We start from the raw sequence: 17,203 nt of genomic DNA, 5'->3' as shown, positions 1-17,203 counted from the left end.
GTTGAGGGTGGGAGTAGGGGAGAAAAGAAGGTTGAGCTGTCATTATCAGATTTGCAATTTTTTTTTTGGAAAGGGTCAAAAGAGATGTGGGGAGACCAGTTAGAGGCTACTTCAGTAATCCATGCAAGGGACAATGGAAGTGAGAGAATAGGGAAGTGCTGCAAAAGATGAGGAGACTAGGTATATTCAAGTGAGATTTAGGTAGATATATTTTGAGATGAATCAGACATTATGATATTGTGATTTACAATAAGAAATCATTAAATTAATTAAAGAAGAAGGTCATTAGACTGATGTGACTCTAAGGCTATAGTGACATAACTACATAAGCAAATCAAAATCTAAGCTTATAAATGTTCCAAGGTTACAAAATTAGAACCACTAAGGACAGTCAATCATGAACAACCATTAGGCTTTAAGCTATCACCAATCAGTGACTTCCTTACTTTTCTTCTGCTTTTTCTCTTAAAAATCCTCTCTCCAAGCTTCCACTATGTTAGTGCTCTTAACCACTTCTGGTTTGGTGCTGCCTGATTCAATCTATTTTTGCTCAAATAAACGCATAAAAATGTTAATGCTTCAATTTATCTTTTGACAGTTTTGACATCAGAAGAGGGAACTGAAGGAAAGTCCCCACAGTCCCCAGGAGAAATGAACAACCAGGGGAAGCTACTTGCTGAGCCCCTTGAATTTGCTGCACCTTTGGAGGTGCTGGGTAAGTACTTCTTTCCTACCTCTGCGGTTTTTTGCATTTTGAACTTTCAGGCTTTATTTTAACATTTCTTCTTCCAGACTGGGTCCAGAAACTGGCCAGAGTCAGACTGGGTTCAACTTAGAAACCAGTCTACTTCAACTGGATGCAGACCAGTGTGAAGCCTTGGGTGAATAAAATTTTGTTTTAAGGCTGAACAAGCAGGTTAACTTTACCAAAGATAATTTTGAATTACAGTGGCCACAGAGGAGAACTTCCAACCTAGATAAACATCCATTTAGGAGGTGCATAGAGAAAATGGGGTCTCAGCCAATTGAAGGTAGAGGGAAATTTATTTTCCTCCTCTACTGTTTCTGGTGACCATGATGAGACCCACTGGAACACTCCCACTTGCTTTAGAGCCTATAAAAGGGATCCTGGAAAAACTGGCAGAAGCTAGCAAAGGGTGAAAATTCTCACCAAACTCAGCCCTTCTAGATCTCTATCTATGGTGCCCGGTCAAGAGAAGAAGGTAAAATTTCACACCGTCCTCTTCATTCCAATCAGATTGGCAGGAAGAAAAAATTTTTTTGAGAATAAAGTCTTTGAATTGTGACTTGTAAATCTGCTTTCGGGTAGCCATTGGTTGCCAATCCTTTCTCTCCCAGGGACAGCTACTACCTTCTTGTTTGACTCATTTTGTGTCACAAGAACTTGTCTTGGCAACCATCAGGCTGGGGGCAGAAATGTGGGTTGCACTCTATTTGTGGCTAAGGTCTTACTCACTGCTGCCAGCTCTCAGAAATCTTCTGTCTTTCTTTCCTTTAGCAATCTTGGGGAGTGGCTCTGGATTTAGGAAAACAGTATCTTTTGTACCTCTTTAGGGATGTGTCTTAAGCCCATGGTGTTACTCAGTACTGCCAGAAAAACCTAAAAGACATTTGAAAGGATTCTTTAAAGCAATTCTAAGGTCAAAAGTTGGATAAATTGGAAGCTAATATTCAGAGCCTGATAGGAAGGGTTTTTGGTTTTGTTTTGCTTTTGTTCTTTTGTTTTTAAGGCCTTTTCCCCTAAGCTAAAAGAAATTATGTACCCAGAAGGGAAGAAAAACATTTAAAGGCAAACAGCTCTAAATCTAGAATATAGGGATCTTTGGCTTCCATATTAGTTAAAAAGAACTTCTCCTTGATAAAGAAGGGAGATAAGGCAGTTGGATGGGTCAGGTTTGATATCATTCAAGCAGCAACCCAATTCTTTAAGGTATTAAAAATAATTGTACTTGTCTTAAAAATCAAGTCTTTATGAGAACCAATATGCTGCTCTAGAGACAATTCAAAGCCCACTTATCCTTTTTACCAAACCCAAGTTTCCCCTATTTGTCTCAAAAGGCTTGTAGGTATTGTAAAACTCTAGATTTAAGAGCAAAAGTCCTTCTTAAGGAAGCTGAATTCTTTCCCTGTGTCTTTGAAATGTAAATGTTCTACCCAGTCTTCTCTTGGAATTGAGGACCATCTCTTTGAAAAGCAAACTTCAGGGAGGTAACTCTAAATCAGAAGAGAAAAATAAAAGTGGGGAAAAGGCTATTTGGAAACTAAACAAATGAAAAATCTTAAAAATCTTCTCCACAATATTAGAAAAAGTTTAAGCCAACTGAGAAAGTACACTTATATCATCTGCCAGAAACACAATTTGGAGTCAACTATCCTTTCATAAACCCATGATTTTTGCATTATCATACCTGTCTCATGGCTAAAATTTTTAAGTGAAAGTTGTAAGATTTGTATGTCTGTATGTTTATGTAAGTGTGTGTGTGTGTGTGTGTGTGTGTGTGTGTGTACATATATAAATAAAACAGGGTCTTCCCTTGTGGCTCAGCTGGTAAAGAATCCGCCTGAAATGCAGGAGACCTGGGTTTGATCCCTGGGTTGGGAAGATCCCCTGGAGAAGGGAAAGGCTACCCACTCCAGTATTCTGCCCTGGAGAATTTCATGGACTATATAGTCAATGGGGTCGCAAAGAGTCAGAAACGACTGAGCAACTTTCACCTTTCTTATATAAAACAGATGTATAATATTTTTCTACCTCTGGATAGTATTGCAAAATTAGTTTATAGAGAGCTCTGTTTAACTGGCTTAATAATAAGCATGGGGAATTCCCTGGTGCTCCAGTAGTTAGGACCTGGAGCTTTCATTGCTGAGGGCCCTGGTCGATCCCTGATAGAGGAACTAAGATCCCACAAGCTGTAGGCTGTAGGGCAGCATACAAAAAAGAAAGTAAAAAATACACATATACATTGAGAAATTAAGCATACTTTCAGAAATATAAACACTAATTCAAATGTTTTTCAACTTCACGTGATCTAGGATAATCTTTGGTAAGTAAAAGGTCGTTTAGGTTCGAACGCAAGTTTCTTGCATTGCAAGCAGATTCTTAACCATCTGAGCCACCAGGGAAGCCCTTAGGTTTGTTAGTTTAATTAAAATAGGCATATCTTTAGTGTTATCAGCATTAAATGTAATACTTTTACTTGAGGTTACTAAAATTTAAAAAAACAGGTTCTGTTACAGAATTTGTCAATGAGAAATATATCTTAAGATAATGGTGAGCTATTTAATATTGTATAAAATTTTCACGAGTAATCTAAGCATAATTGTTAAGAACAAGCAAATTTAATAGATTAAGGTAAGATAAAAGTTTATAAATGAACTTTTAAAGAATAATTATACTTTATGGTATATTTACTTTAAAATAGTTTCCAAAATCTTTTTGGTAACTTGAAACCTTAGAGTTATACTGAAATGGAGGGTTAAATGATGGATATTCATTGAATATGTAGATCACTCTGAAATAAGGTAAAGTACTGAAATATTAACTACTGAGCATAGGTCTACCTGTGGGCTTATTACAGAGGAACCCAAGATCATCGGATCTATTAGTAAACACGCTTGTGTTCAGTGGAAAATGATGCTATGTGGAAGCATATGCTTCTAGAAATTATGAAGTGTATTTATAAATTTGCCAATATAAAGAATCTGTTTGCTGCTGGGGTAAAAGACAGTTCATAATTGCTTCCTTCTTATTTTTCACTATAAATTAAGGTTCCTAAGGATTAAGAATTCTAATTAATGTGTAATTAAAACCACTAAAATAATAAGGAAAACAACTCTATGCAAGGAAAGTAAGATGTGTTTTTGGCTAAGAAAAGGTTATGAGGTATGGAGATGCACTTTTGTTAAGAGAAATGAAAGTAATTTTGTTCTAAAGTAAAGCTGGTTACTTCAGAATGGGAAAAAAGAGAACAAAGGACCAATAACTAAACTAAATGGATATAGAAAGTTGGGAAGAGAGAAAAAGAGATAAATGTTTACCTTGGGTAGTGAAGCTAGCTAAAACTGAACTGTTACCTGTCAAACCTCAATGTGAATCAGCCATAGGTATATGTATGTCTCCTCCCTCTTGAACCTCCCTCCCATCTCCCTCCCTATCCCACCCCTCTAGGTTGATACAGAAAACAAAAAATTCTGCAAAGCAATTATCTTTCAATTAAAAAATAAATAAATTCTTTAAAAATTGAATTGTTATTATAAGGATATTTAAAATAAACTTTATTATAGTAATATGCTTATGTAAAACTAAAACTTAATTCTTTTATCTGCTAAAATGACAAAGTTTTCTGCTCTTGATAATAAGAGATTCTGATTTTTCTTTACCTTTTAAGTAATCTCCCTAGAGCAAAGATTTTGTGTCTTATTAAAATAATTTCTGTGATTTATATTGTCTTTATCAGGTCTTTAAATACTTAAAGAAAACTGAGTCTTCTCCATATTAAAAGAGCTAAGTTTTGTTCACAACTATGTAAACTTCTGTATTTGCCTTTAAAATCTTTGTCACTTTGGAGAAATAGATAATTAAGTATATTGTTTCATAACGATCTGTGATCCTATGTAGCCAAAACCTTTTGATATTTTTGCAAACGTCAAATTCTAAATGAAGTCTTTTTGACCTGGGAGTAATTTCCCCTGGAAAATCTCCAAAGACTTGTTCTCTCTCCTTTGAAAAAGAGATATTGAACTAATTAGGCTTATTTTATATGTTATAATACATGGGAAGCATTGTCAAATAAGAAATAATAATTACATTAGATTTGTATGAATGTATGATATCAATATAAGTGTCCTAGAAATTTGGTATTTCCTAGTATGTGACCCTATGGACTGTAGCCTGTCAGGCTCCTCTGTCCATGGGATTCTCCAGGCAAGAATACTGGAATGGATCACCATGCCCTCTGCCAGGGGATCTTCCCAACCAGGGATTGAACCCCATGTCTCTTTCATCTCTTGCACTGACAGGTGGGTCCCACTAGCACCACCTGAGAAGTCCCAGTATAATGTTATCACTTGTAGTTCTAGTGATTATCTTAAAATGTTGTATGTCAAAGAAATGACCAAGTTTTCTTGTCAATGGCATTATAATGAACTCTCATGAGACAGTTAACCATGACCATTTTTAAGTCTTTTATCACTTACATTGTTTTACTCTGAAGCTTTTGTAGAAATGTTCCTGCAAAAGTACTTCATCTTTAAGGAGAATCATGGAGGGACTCTAACAGATAGAGGTATCTGTTAACTTTCAAATCATACCACTAAACTGAGTAAGACTGTGTGGAATTCTAATGGAGAAACTCACGGCTTCATAAAACTGGTAACAAAAGATCAAGGTCAACAAGAATTAATTACATGGGACTGAATGAACTGATGAGGATGATTATACTTTTTAAGATCTTTGTTTGAAACACTGTGGTTCTTTGTTTTGTTTTCCCAAATGTTAGGAAAACTGTTTCTCCTTTAAGCTATTCAGCTATTTGGTAAAAACCCATTTTTGTCAAAAAGATGAAACATTTATCTTTTTCTCCCTATCTGATCCCTCTATAATTCAGAAACTCTATTCTTATTTTCATGGCAATACAGTTACATGCATAAGTTCAATAAGAACCTGTTCTCCTTGTAACAGGACACAATTGGAAACACTGGTTATATTACAAAGGCTTTGACTAGAATGTAATAATTGAGGATGTGGATAAATCAGATATGGCCATACAGTTTTAAGGAACTAAAGTTGACTTTATGGAGTCAATAAAAGCCTCCTGGGAAAACTGCCCTGGAACTTTGCTTACAGATTACCAGCAGCTTTACCAGATGAATAAGGAAGGTCACTTTCATGGCATGCCCAGGAACTTCAAGATATTTTGCATACTTCCAGAGGGGAGAATTCACTCAAATCTATAGGTAATACAGGCAATCAGTTCAGTTCAGTCATTCAGTCATGTCCGACTCTTTGTGACCCCATGGACTGTAGCATGCCAGGCTTCCCTGTCCATCACCAACTCCCAGAGCTTACTCAAACTCATGTCCATCGAGCCAGTGGTGCCATTCAACCATCTCATCCTCTGTCTAATCCTTCTCCTCCCGCCTTCAATCTTTCCCAGCATCAGGGTCTTTTCAAATGAGTCAATTCTTCCCATCAGGTAGCCAAAGGATTGGAATTTCAGCTACAGCATCAGTCTTTCCAATGAATATTCAGGACTGATTTCCTTTAGGATTGACTGGTTGGATCTCCTTGCAGTCCAAGAGACTCTCAAGAGTCTTCTCCAACACCACAGTTCAAAAGCATTAATTCTTCAGCACTCAGCTTTCTTTATAGTCCAACTCTCATTTCCATACATGACTACTGGAAAAACCATAGCTTTGAGTAGAATGGACTTTAGTTAGCAAAGTAATGTTTCTGCTTTTTAATATGCTGTCTAGGTTGGTCAAAGCTTTTCTTCCGAGGAGCAAGTGTCTTTTAATTTCATGGCTACAATCACCATCTGCAGTAATCTTAGAACCCAAAAAAATAAAGTCTGTCACTGTTCCCATTATGTCCCCATCTATTTGCCATGTAGTGATGGGACCAGATGCCATGATCTTAGTTTTCTGATGTTGAGTTTTAAGCCAGCTTTTTCACTCTCCTCTTTCACTTTCATCAAGAGGCTCTTTAGTTCTTCTTCACTTTCTTCCATAAGTTGGTGTCATCTGCATATCTGAGGTTACTGATATTTCTCCCAGCAATCTTGATTCCAGCTTGTGCTTCATCCAGCCCAGCATTTCTCATGATGTACTCTGCATATAAGTTAAATAAGCAGGGTGACGATATACAGCCTTGACATACTCCTTTCCCGATTTGGAACCAGTCTGTTGTTCTATCATATCCAGTTCTAACTGTTGCTTAGAAGCAATGATTGATGGTAAATCCTTGGCTTGTCTTCTTAGCCTGGAGATGGTTTTAAAAGTCCAATCTAAGATTCCTTGTGAAAAGTTCCAGCAGAGTGTATATGGTCAGTGGCTATTCCTACTTCTCTTATGTAAATAATCAGGTCAAGTTTAATGAGACTAGACTTATTCTGCAAACAAATTAGTCTTACTATTATGATTATCTTTGATAGAAATGAAGGTGGTCCCTGGAGAAGGAAATGGCAACCCACTCCAGTATTCTTACCTGGGAAATCCCTTGGACAGAGGAGCCTGGTGGGCTACAGTACATGGGGTTGCAAAGAGTCTGATACAACTGAACTATTGAGCAAGCTTGGAATCTAGAAAGATGGTACTGATGAACCTATTTGCAGGGCAGCAATGGAGATGCAGACATAGAGAACAGACTTATGGAAACAGTGGGGGAAGGAGACTGTAGGACAAATTGAGAGAGTAGCATTGAAACGTATACATTACCATAGGTAAAATTAGATAGCGTGTGGAAATTTTCTGTATGATGCAGGGAATTCAGATCAGGTGCTCTGTGACAACCTAGAGGGATGAGATGGGATGGGAGGTGGGAGGGAGGTTCAAGAGGGAGGAGACATTTTTATACCTGTGACTGATTCATGTTGATATATGGCTGAAACCAACACAATATTGTAAAGCAATTATCCTCCACAAATTAAAAATAAATAAATTAAATTTAAACAAAAACCAAAAGATGATAGGTAATACATTTTATAAAAAAAGAAATGAAGGTGATTACAGAGGGAAAAACTGTATTTCAGTAAAAAATTAAAACACAATCTTGTGGGTATCATATTCTAGCTCTCCTTATTGTCTTTGAGGTGTTGTTATATATCTATAAACTGAACTGGATCCTGAATTCTTCTAATTTTCTCAAATATCTGGCTATTGGCACTCTCCCAATAGTTATTGTAGTCTCCCTGGAACATATGTTCTCTCAAGGCTGTATATTGTTACCCTGCTTATTTAATTTCTATGCAGAGTACATCATGTGAAATGCCGGGCTGGATAAAGCACAAGCTGGAATCAAGATTGCCAGGAGAAATATCAACAACCTTAGATATGAAGATGACACCACTCCTATGGCAGAAAGTGAAAAGGAACTAAAGAGCCTCTTGATGAAAGTGAAAGAGGAGAATGAAAACGCTGGCTTAAAACTCAACATTCAAAAAACTAAGATTATGACTTCCGGCCCCATCACTTCATGGCAAATAGATGGGAAGCAATGGAATCAGTGACAGACTTTATTTTCTTGGGCTCCAAAATCACTGCGGATGGTGACTGCAGCCATGAAATTAAAAGACGCTTGCTCTTTGGAAGAAAAGCTATGACACACCTAGACAACATATTAAAAAGCAAAGATATCACTCTGCCAACAAAGATCCGTATAGTCAAAGCTATGGTTTTTCCAGTAGTCTTGTATGGATGTGAGAGTTGGACCATAAAGAAGGCTGAATATCAAAGAATTGATGCTTTCGAACTGTGGTGTTGGAGAAGACTCTTGAGAGTCCCTTGGACTGCAAGAAGATCAAACCAGTCAATCCTAAAAGAAATCAGTCTTGAATATTCATTGCAAGGACTGATGCTGAAGCTGAAACTCCAACACTTTGGCCACCTGATGCAAAATGCCAACTCATCAGAAAAGACCCTGATGCTGGGAAAGACTGAAGGCAAAAGGAGAAGGGGCAGCAGAGGATGAGATGGTTAAGATAGTATGACTGACTCAATGGACATGAATTTGAGCAAACTCTGGAAGCTAGTGAAGGACAGGGGAGCCTGGAGTGCTGCAGTCCATGGAGTCACAGGGAGTTGGAAACATCTGAGCGACTGAACAACAACAAGCCAGCAATAGTACTACTATCAGATGGTCTCACTGCACCTGGAAAAACAGAAACAGGATGGGCAATGAGATGAATAACAAAAACCATTCTTCCATGATCTGACATAATAACCTGAGTTTCACAATGAGACAAGAACAACTTAACTCTGATAGGGACCGATAGTAGTGTTAATATCAATTTTGCGATCAATCTCTCATGTGTGAGAAGATGACAAAAAAGGGGGAAATGGTTAAATTAATTTCACAGGGAGGCCATTGGACGGATGTGGTACTAATGCTATGTTGACTATAAAAATCTCTCCCCAGAAGGATGAGATGAATGGAGAGAGTAGCATGGAAGCATATATACTAACATCTATAAAATAGATAGCCAATGGAAATTTGCTGTATGACTCAGGGAATTCAAACTGGAGCTGTGTAATAACCTAAAGAGAGGTGGGAAAAGGTGGGAAGTGGGAGTGAGATTCAAGAGAGAGGGGCATATGTACACCTATGGTTAATTCATCTTGATGTATAACAAAAATCAATTTTGCAAAACAATCATCAATCAATTAAAAATAAATAAATATAATTATTTTTAAAAAGAAACTTCTCCCCAAGCTCCTGCTGATAGAGTATTCCTAAACACTTTTGGTTTGGTACTGCCCAAATCAATTTCTGTTCAAATAAACTCTCAAAATATTTAATATGCTCAGTTTATCTTTTAAAAATATATATGTACTTGGTCTTTGACCCCTTTCCTGGCACATAACTCCTAAATTCCTTGGAATTTCTTAAGTCATAAAAGTAATAACAGTGTTTTTGTTATTTTAATGAAGTGACTTTTGGACTGTACCTAAGAATGGGGACTAGGTGCCCAGAAAACCAACAATATGATTAGAGGATTAGAACTTTCAGTCTCACTCCAGGCCTCTGAGGAAGAAAGAAGAGCTGAAAGTTGAATCAATTGCCAATGGCCAATGATATAAGCAATCATGCCTCCATAGTGAAGCTTTCACAAACACCCAAAAGGACAGAGTTCAGAGAGCTTGAGGGTTGGTGAACATGTGAGTGCATGGAAACTCCTTGCCCTTTTTCCAAACCTTGCCTTATGATTCTCTTCCATATGGCTGTTCCTAAGTTACATGCCTTTATACTAAAACAAGAATCCAGAAAGCAACTTTCTCTGAGTTCTGTGAGCTGCTTTAGCAAATTATTCATAATTGAACCCAAAGAATAGGTCATTGGAACCTCTGATCTATAGTCAGTCAGTCAGATACTAAGGCAACAACCCGGACTTGTGACTGGCATCTGAAATGTGTGTGGGAGGATAACCTGTGGGATCTGAACTCTATTTCCATATAGATAGTGTCAGAATTGAGCTGAATTATAGGGCTTCCCTAGTGGGCTCAGTCAGTAAAGAATCTGCCTGCAATGCAAGAGACCTGGGTTCAATCCCTGGGTTAGGAAGATCCCCTGGAGAAGAAAAGGGCAACCCACTCCAGTATTATTGCCTGGGAAATCCCACTGACAGAAGAGCCTGGTAGGCTACAGTCCATGGGGTCACAAGAGTTGGACACGACTTAGTGACTAAACCACATAGGTCACATGGCTGGTGTCTAAGAATCATGTGTTCATGGAGGAAAAAAAAAAAACAGAACAACACATTGGAACTGGATGCAGAATCAGGCAGCATGAAGGGTGAAAGACAAGGAGAGGTCACAAATAAATCCGAACTTTCTGCTTTGTGAAGTTGGATGGATAGGGCCTTCAAACTTACTGAACAAAGGCTTGATCACAGTCACAACACTGCACAACTTGAGGGGGCACCATCTACTTTTAGTCAACAGCAATGATGCCCCTGATGTTGTACACAAGCAACAGCCCCATATGACATATGATCCCTAGGGAGACAATTAGGTTCCCTAACCTGGGCCTAACTTCTTCCTATCTACCATTTTCCCCTGGTATACTTGAGGTTGTGATCAGTGACCAACATGCCAAAGTCCAATGCAATCAACTGTTTCATGTTTAGCTATTCAAGTCAGATTCCGCCAAAATCACATCATAAACCTGAGCCTTCAGAAAAACTTTGGGCAAAAAGAAAGTAAGAAGAAGAAAGGATCCGTGTGCACCTGACTCGTGTTAGGATATGTTTCAGGGTCATTCACTCTCTCCCCACTCATCACTGTTATCCGTGCAATGCTAGTGTAGCCCAGCACATATGGTCTTCTGGTCACATAGTCTGCTGATGGGAAGAGCCTTGCATGCTGCTTCTTCAGGGCTTCTGTAGCAGTATGTCATGTTCCATAGAGTCTGATCAGAGGTCCAAGACTGACTCACCCTTTGCAGCTTAAGAAGGCTGGAGCAAGAGACAAAGACCTCTCCAGGCCTCCTCTGGTGACATCAAGGCAGCCCATATGATGCTGTAGCCCCTAAAGAATGATCTGGACACAGCTCCTCCTGGGGTTCCAGTTGTCTCAAGCAGACAAGGACCCATTCCACCCACTAAGTGGCAGCAGGTAGAGGTGTTCACACCTCAGAAAGTCAACAGTAAATCAGGCAACATTGGGTGGAATCTAGGGACCCTCACCGGCCATTCTGTGGACAGGTAAACTGTAGCCCCATCCCAAAGCATGACCCACTGGCAGATCAACCTCTGTGAAGCAGGGAAACCTAAAGGAGCCAACTCTGGGTTGATAAAGATGAAGTCTTCCTGAACCCCAGCATGATCATGCAGGTTGAGGAGTGGTTTATAGGAGAGTCATCCTGATGTCTGGTTGGAAAGGCCTGCATTGGAATCCTGCTATGCCTATCTCTAGCTATATGACCTTGGATGAGATTCTCAAGCTTTCTGTGCCTCACTGTTCTCATCTGTAAGATGAGGGTGATAATAATTGTTTTTATCATAGAGGGCAATGTGAGGATGGAAACCATGAAACATATGGAGCACTTAACTTAGGTCAGTGCCTAGCATGGTAAGCACCTAATAAATGTTTAGTATTATTACTCTGTTAGAACAGGAATCTGACACTTACTGCTCTCAGGCCATCAAGAGCAAGAGGACAGGTTGCAATCCCTGCCTGTTTCTCTTAAGCTCCACAGTTTGTGAAGTAAGATACCAACAGCATTTGTCATAAAAGGCTGATGGTGAGGAATAAGACTCTCAAATCCTGCCTTATTGGCAGGCTATAGTTTTAACATTTAAATGGCCTGAACATTTTTCATTCCTCCAATATACTGTCTACTTGGACAGCTGTGTGGGGTCAAGAAATTTTCCACTTCTGTGGGCCTCAGCTTACTTGAATATAAACCAAAAATTCTCTGAGGTCCCTTCCAGCAATAACATTCTGAGCCTATGACCCCAGGCCTGCATAAAACTGGCCAGGGTACCTTTACACTTGTGTGTGAAGTTCCTTTTTTCCCCACTGAGGCTCTTACTCTTTTCTTTGGCAACTCATTTCTGATAATCAGTGTTTCAATAGTAAAATCAGAATAATCCTCCAAATTTACAAATGTGACTGCGAAAGAAAAATAAAAATACCTCTGAATGGTAAAATACTTCCCAATGGGTATTTCTAACACATCACAATTTATCTCATAATTAGGTAACAATCACTGTAACCCCACCCACCTCACTGAGAAATCAAGAAGTTATAAAGCATATTTTATAAATTAAAATATGTAGACATTGTACCAAGGTCTGATCTCTAGCTCTGTAGGGTCCTACAACAAAGAATTACAGTATTCCAGGGTGGCAGAGAACTTTAAAATCCATCTAGTCTGACCATCTATCCAATACAGTATCCCTGCCAGCAGCATCTACTCTGTGTTTAAACACCTTCAGTGATGAGAAACTCAGTCTTTATAATGTATTATTTTTTTTCATCTGTTCGACAAGGGACCAGCCCCACAGCTAGGTGCTGGTAATACAGGAAGAATCCCTGACCTCAAAGAGCTTAGAGTCTAGATGGAAATACAGATGAATAAATGAATACAGTGAGATATTATATTGAGCTTAATTAATCTCTGTGCTTTCCTTTTCCAATGGTGTTATTTCCTTGAATAACAGCATTGCTCAAGTCAGTCAAATATTTTTACACATCCTTGATGAAAAGGAGGAGTATTACAGCAGAAATGCTAATAGATCTGGTCAAAACTTAATTTGGGGGATATTCAATGTAGGTTCACAGAAGAAACAATAGTTTGAAAGCCAAATAATTTTGATTCATACAGTCTAGACTCTGCCAAGAGAAGAAAAGGCTCTTGAAAATTAAGAGCTATTTCCCAAGACAGCAAGGTGGACATCAATGATTCTCAAACTTTGATGCACATCAGAATTACCTGGAGGGCCTATGAAAACACAGGTTGCTGGTACTCACGCACAATTTCTAATTCAATAGGTCTGAGCACCAACACTATTAAAACCTTACAGTGTAGGTGATGCTGTTGCTACTGATCCAGGGACCACACTTTGGAAACCATTAGAGTTGTGTTTGGAGAAGGCAATGGCATCCCACTCCAGTAGTCTTGCCTGGGAAACCCCATGGACGGAGGAGCCTGGTAGGCTGCAGCCCATGAGGTCGCGAAGAGTTGGACACGACTGATGTGACGCAGCAGCAGCAGCAGCAGCAGCAGAGTTGTGTTTAGACATTTGACAGTGGATTGAAAAGAGACCCCAGTCTAAGGACAGAGAAAAACTAAATTATCTCCACCTGGACTGGGAAACAAGCTAGAGATGAAGTAGAAGGCTACACCTGGGAAAGGGTGGCACTTGCTGAGAAGAGGGACTGGACTCAGGATAATTTGGAAAAAGTGGAGTCAACATTGAGAAACTTTTCATTATTACCCACCAAAAGCATCAGGGGAGCCAGGAGGGAGCTAAGCTAGTGCATACAAATCACCTATTGCCATTTAAGCAAGCTGCTGCATGTCACTCATGGGAAGGATAACATTAGCTGCTTTTCCCACTGCTGTATGGTTAGTACCCACTACTGACTGCTATGTGCAGGTCATCATAAGATGGTCTAGAAGAAAGGCCCATTCCATGGGTGATCTGTATTAGTTTCTTGGGGCTATCATAACAAATTACTACAAACGGGGTGGCTTAAAACAACAAAAATTTATTCTTACACCTTGTAGTTAAGGTATCAGCAGGCCAGTGCTCCCTCTAAAGACTCTTGGAAAGAAACTTCCTTACCTTTTTCAGCCTCTAGAGGCCTCAGGCATTCCTTGGCTTGTGGGAACATAACCCTAATCTCTGCCTCCATATTCACATGGCCTTTTTCTCTGTATGCGTCTCTCTGTGTCCTCTCCTCTTCTTATAAGAACACCACCAGTCATTGGATTTGCTAAGTCATTTCAGTCGTGTCTGACTCTGTGTGACCCCATAGACGGCAGCCCACCAGGCTCACCCATCCCTGGGATTCTCCAGGCAAGAACACTGGAGTGGGTTGCCATTTCCTTCTCCAAAGCATGAGAGTAAAAAGTGAAAGTGAAGTCGCTCAGTCGTGTCTGACTCCTAGTGACCCCATGGACTGCAGCCTACCTGGCTCCTCTGTCCATGGGATTTTCCAGGCAAGAGTACTGGAGTGGGTTGCCATTGCCTTCTCTGGATTTAGGGTCCATCTAATCTAGTATGAGAACTTCCCAGGTGGCTCAGTGGTAAAGAATTAACTTGTCAAGCAGGAGACATGGGTTCAATCCCTGATTAGGAGATCCCCTGGAGAAGGGCATGGCAACCCATTCCAGTATTCTTGCCTGGAGAAGCCCATGGACAGAGGAGCCTGGTGGGCTACAGTCCATGGGGTCACTAAGAGTCAAACACGACTGAAGTGACTAAACAATAACAACAAATCCAGTATGATTTCATCTCAACTAATTATACCAGTAAAGACTCTATTTCCAAATAAGGTCACATTCTAAGTTGCACATTTTTGAGTGATACTATTCAATCCACTATACCATTCAAACTACCATTACTGAACTTCATTGTCCCTTTTCAACAGATCAGGACATTCACTAGCCCCTTGAAATAGCTTAAAATAGAAGGTGTCTTGACATCCAGAGAAATGACTGAGTGGCAGGAAAATCCCCTGAGCCTGCACTTGAGTGGGAGTGGTTGGTGGTAAGTCCCACCTATTACATAATTATGACAGAACATAATGGGTTATGATGAGGAAATGTGGGATGCCACAGGAATATAAAAGGCAGACACCAAACACAGATTTGGGTGTTAGGCAATATTTCGCAAAGTTTGGAATGTCTAAGGTGAGACCTGAAAGACAAGCAGGAAATGGTCCAATGAAGATCTGGTGGGAAGAGAGACATTGAGGAAGAGTGTTCTAGACGTGAACAGTAGCTCAGAAGTGAGAGAAATATGATTCATTTCAGGAGCACAAAGATATTCAAAATGGCTGAGCTGTAAAGTGGTGCAAGGGCCTGGGAGGGAGAGTATCTGGGACTAAAGTCTGAGCCCCTGTCTTTTATTTCTTAAAGCCACACAGAAAAATTCTAACCATTCTTCAAGTTTGGAGTCCTTATGCATTTAAAGACAGGTATATTGTTATCCCTAAATTTTCTCTTTTCCCTGTTAAATATACTTAATTCCTCCAAATATTTTTCATATACTTTGGAGTCTCATGTCATCACTAACTATCCTGGCTGAAGTCCTCCAAACCCACTCCAGCTTGCCTATATCTCTTTACATAAAACTCTTAAATGGAAGAAAAATACTCCAACCCAATACCATAGGATCAACACTTTGACCTTAATGATCAATGTTTACTGAGTATACCTCTCTTTCCTAGACCTTGGCATCAAGTTGGAGCAGGTTTTTGAGACAGAGGCTGCTATTTAGTTCAGTTCAGTTGCTCAGTCATGTCTGACTCTGCAACCCTATGGACTGCAGCCTTCATGGAGCTTACAGTCTAATGAGGAAGATACTAAATAATTACATGCATACAGGGAGCTATTCAGTTCAGTTCAGTCATTCAGTTATGTCCTACTCTTTTTGACCTCCTGAATCGCAGCACGCCAGGCCTCCCTGTCCATCACCAACTCCCGGAGTTTAATCAAACTCATATCCATCGAGTCAGTGATGCCATCCAACTATCTCATCCTCTGTCATCCCCTTTTCTTCCTGCCTTCAATCGTTCCCAGCATCGGCGTCTTTTCAAATGAGTCAGTTCTTCGCATCAGGTGACCAAAGGATTGGAGTTTCAGCTTCAGCATCAGTCCTTCCAATGAATATTCAGGACTGATTTCCCTTAGGATTGACTGGTTGAATATCCTTGCAGTCCAAGGGACTCTCAAGAGTCTTCTCCAACAACACAGTTCAAAAGCATCCATTCTTCAGCGCTCAGCTTTCTTTATAGTTCAATTCTCACATCCATACATGACTACTGGAAAAACCATAGCTTTGACTAGAAAGACTTTTGTTGGCAAAGTAATGTCTCTGCTTTGTAATATGCTGTTTAGGTTGGTCATAGCTTTTCTTCCAAGGAGCAAATGTCTTTTAATTTCATGGCTGCAGTCACTATCTGCAGTGATTTTGGAGCTCAGTTAAACACTGCTAACTGAGCCTCAATATCCACTATTACTCTTCTTAGTGATAATAAAACCACCCACACCCCAGTTTTAGCTGAGTACATGGCTGTCTAGCTGAAGACTTACATCCCTGCCTTCCTTGTAGCTGAGTACAGTCACGTGATTAGGTTCAGGTCCATAATCTAATTTTTAACAAACCATTTACTCTTGTCTTCGTTCTTCCCCTGCCCTAGTGGCTGAGAACAGGGATAACTATAGCAGCTTTGTGCCCAGAGATGAAAGCACCATATTGAAGATAGCAGAGCAGATCAGCCCACCTGGGTCTCTGGATGATTTCCTGAGGTAGAAAGCAGTCTACCCACCCTAGACAGCCCACCCACCTCTAGACTATTAGATAAGGTAGAAACAAACTTCTATAATCTTTTGAGTCACTGTAACTAATGCAAGAGCCATCCTCATGTGGTCCCTATCGATGCAGATCGCATTCAGTATAGATGCAGATTGAGGCATTCATCTACCCATCCATCCATTCAGTAAAGGCATTGAATGTCTACTAGGTATTAGACGCTATATATTCTAAACCTTATATATGGTGGTATCAATTTTCCTGGAATGGGCAATGCATTGCTCTTTGTTTACAATCTTTTACTGTTATAACACTACGGGACTCTCTGTTCTATGTTAGTTTTTTCAGCTTCTTGTTAACCTTTATAACATTGTCTACTCTGTGACAGATGCCTTATCTGGGATATCCCCTTCGATTCTCATAACAACTTTATGAGAAAGATAACTGTTATTCTCATTTTACAAGTTAAAAAAACTAAGCTT

The 17,203-nt window shown here is 39.6% G+C and overlaps 1 protein-coding gene across 1 annotated transcript in view; it reads right to left on the bottom strand.

Moving 5' to 3' along the window:
* GLIS3 (GLIS family zinc finger 3) overlaps positions 1-17,203 on the bottom strand; it is a 674,355-nt gene that overhangs the window by 520,981 nt on the left and 136,171 nt on the right. The gene's annotated exons all lie outside the window — the stretch shown is intronic.

Source organism: Giraffa tippelskirchi, chromosome 1, assembly GCF_054371585.1.
Source record: "Giraffa tippelskirchi isolate mGirTip1 chromosome 1, T2T-mGirTip1v1.2.pri, whole genome shotgun sequence".
NCBI lineage: Eukaryota > Metazoa > Chordata > Mammalia > Artiodactyla > Giraffidae > Giraffa > Giraffa tippelskirchi.
The sequence above is the reverse complement of the archived record's forward strand: the minus strand, read 5'-3'. Positions and strand labels throughout refer to the sequence as shown.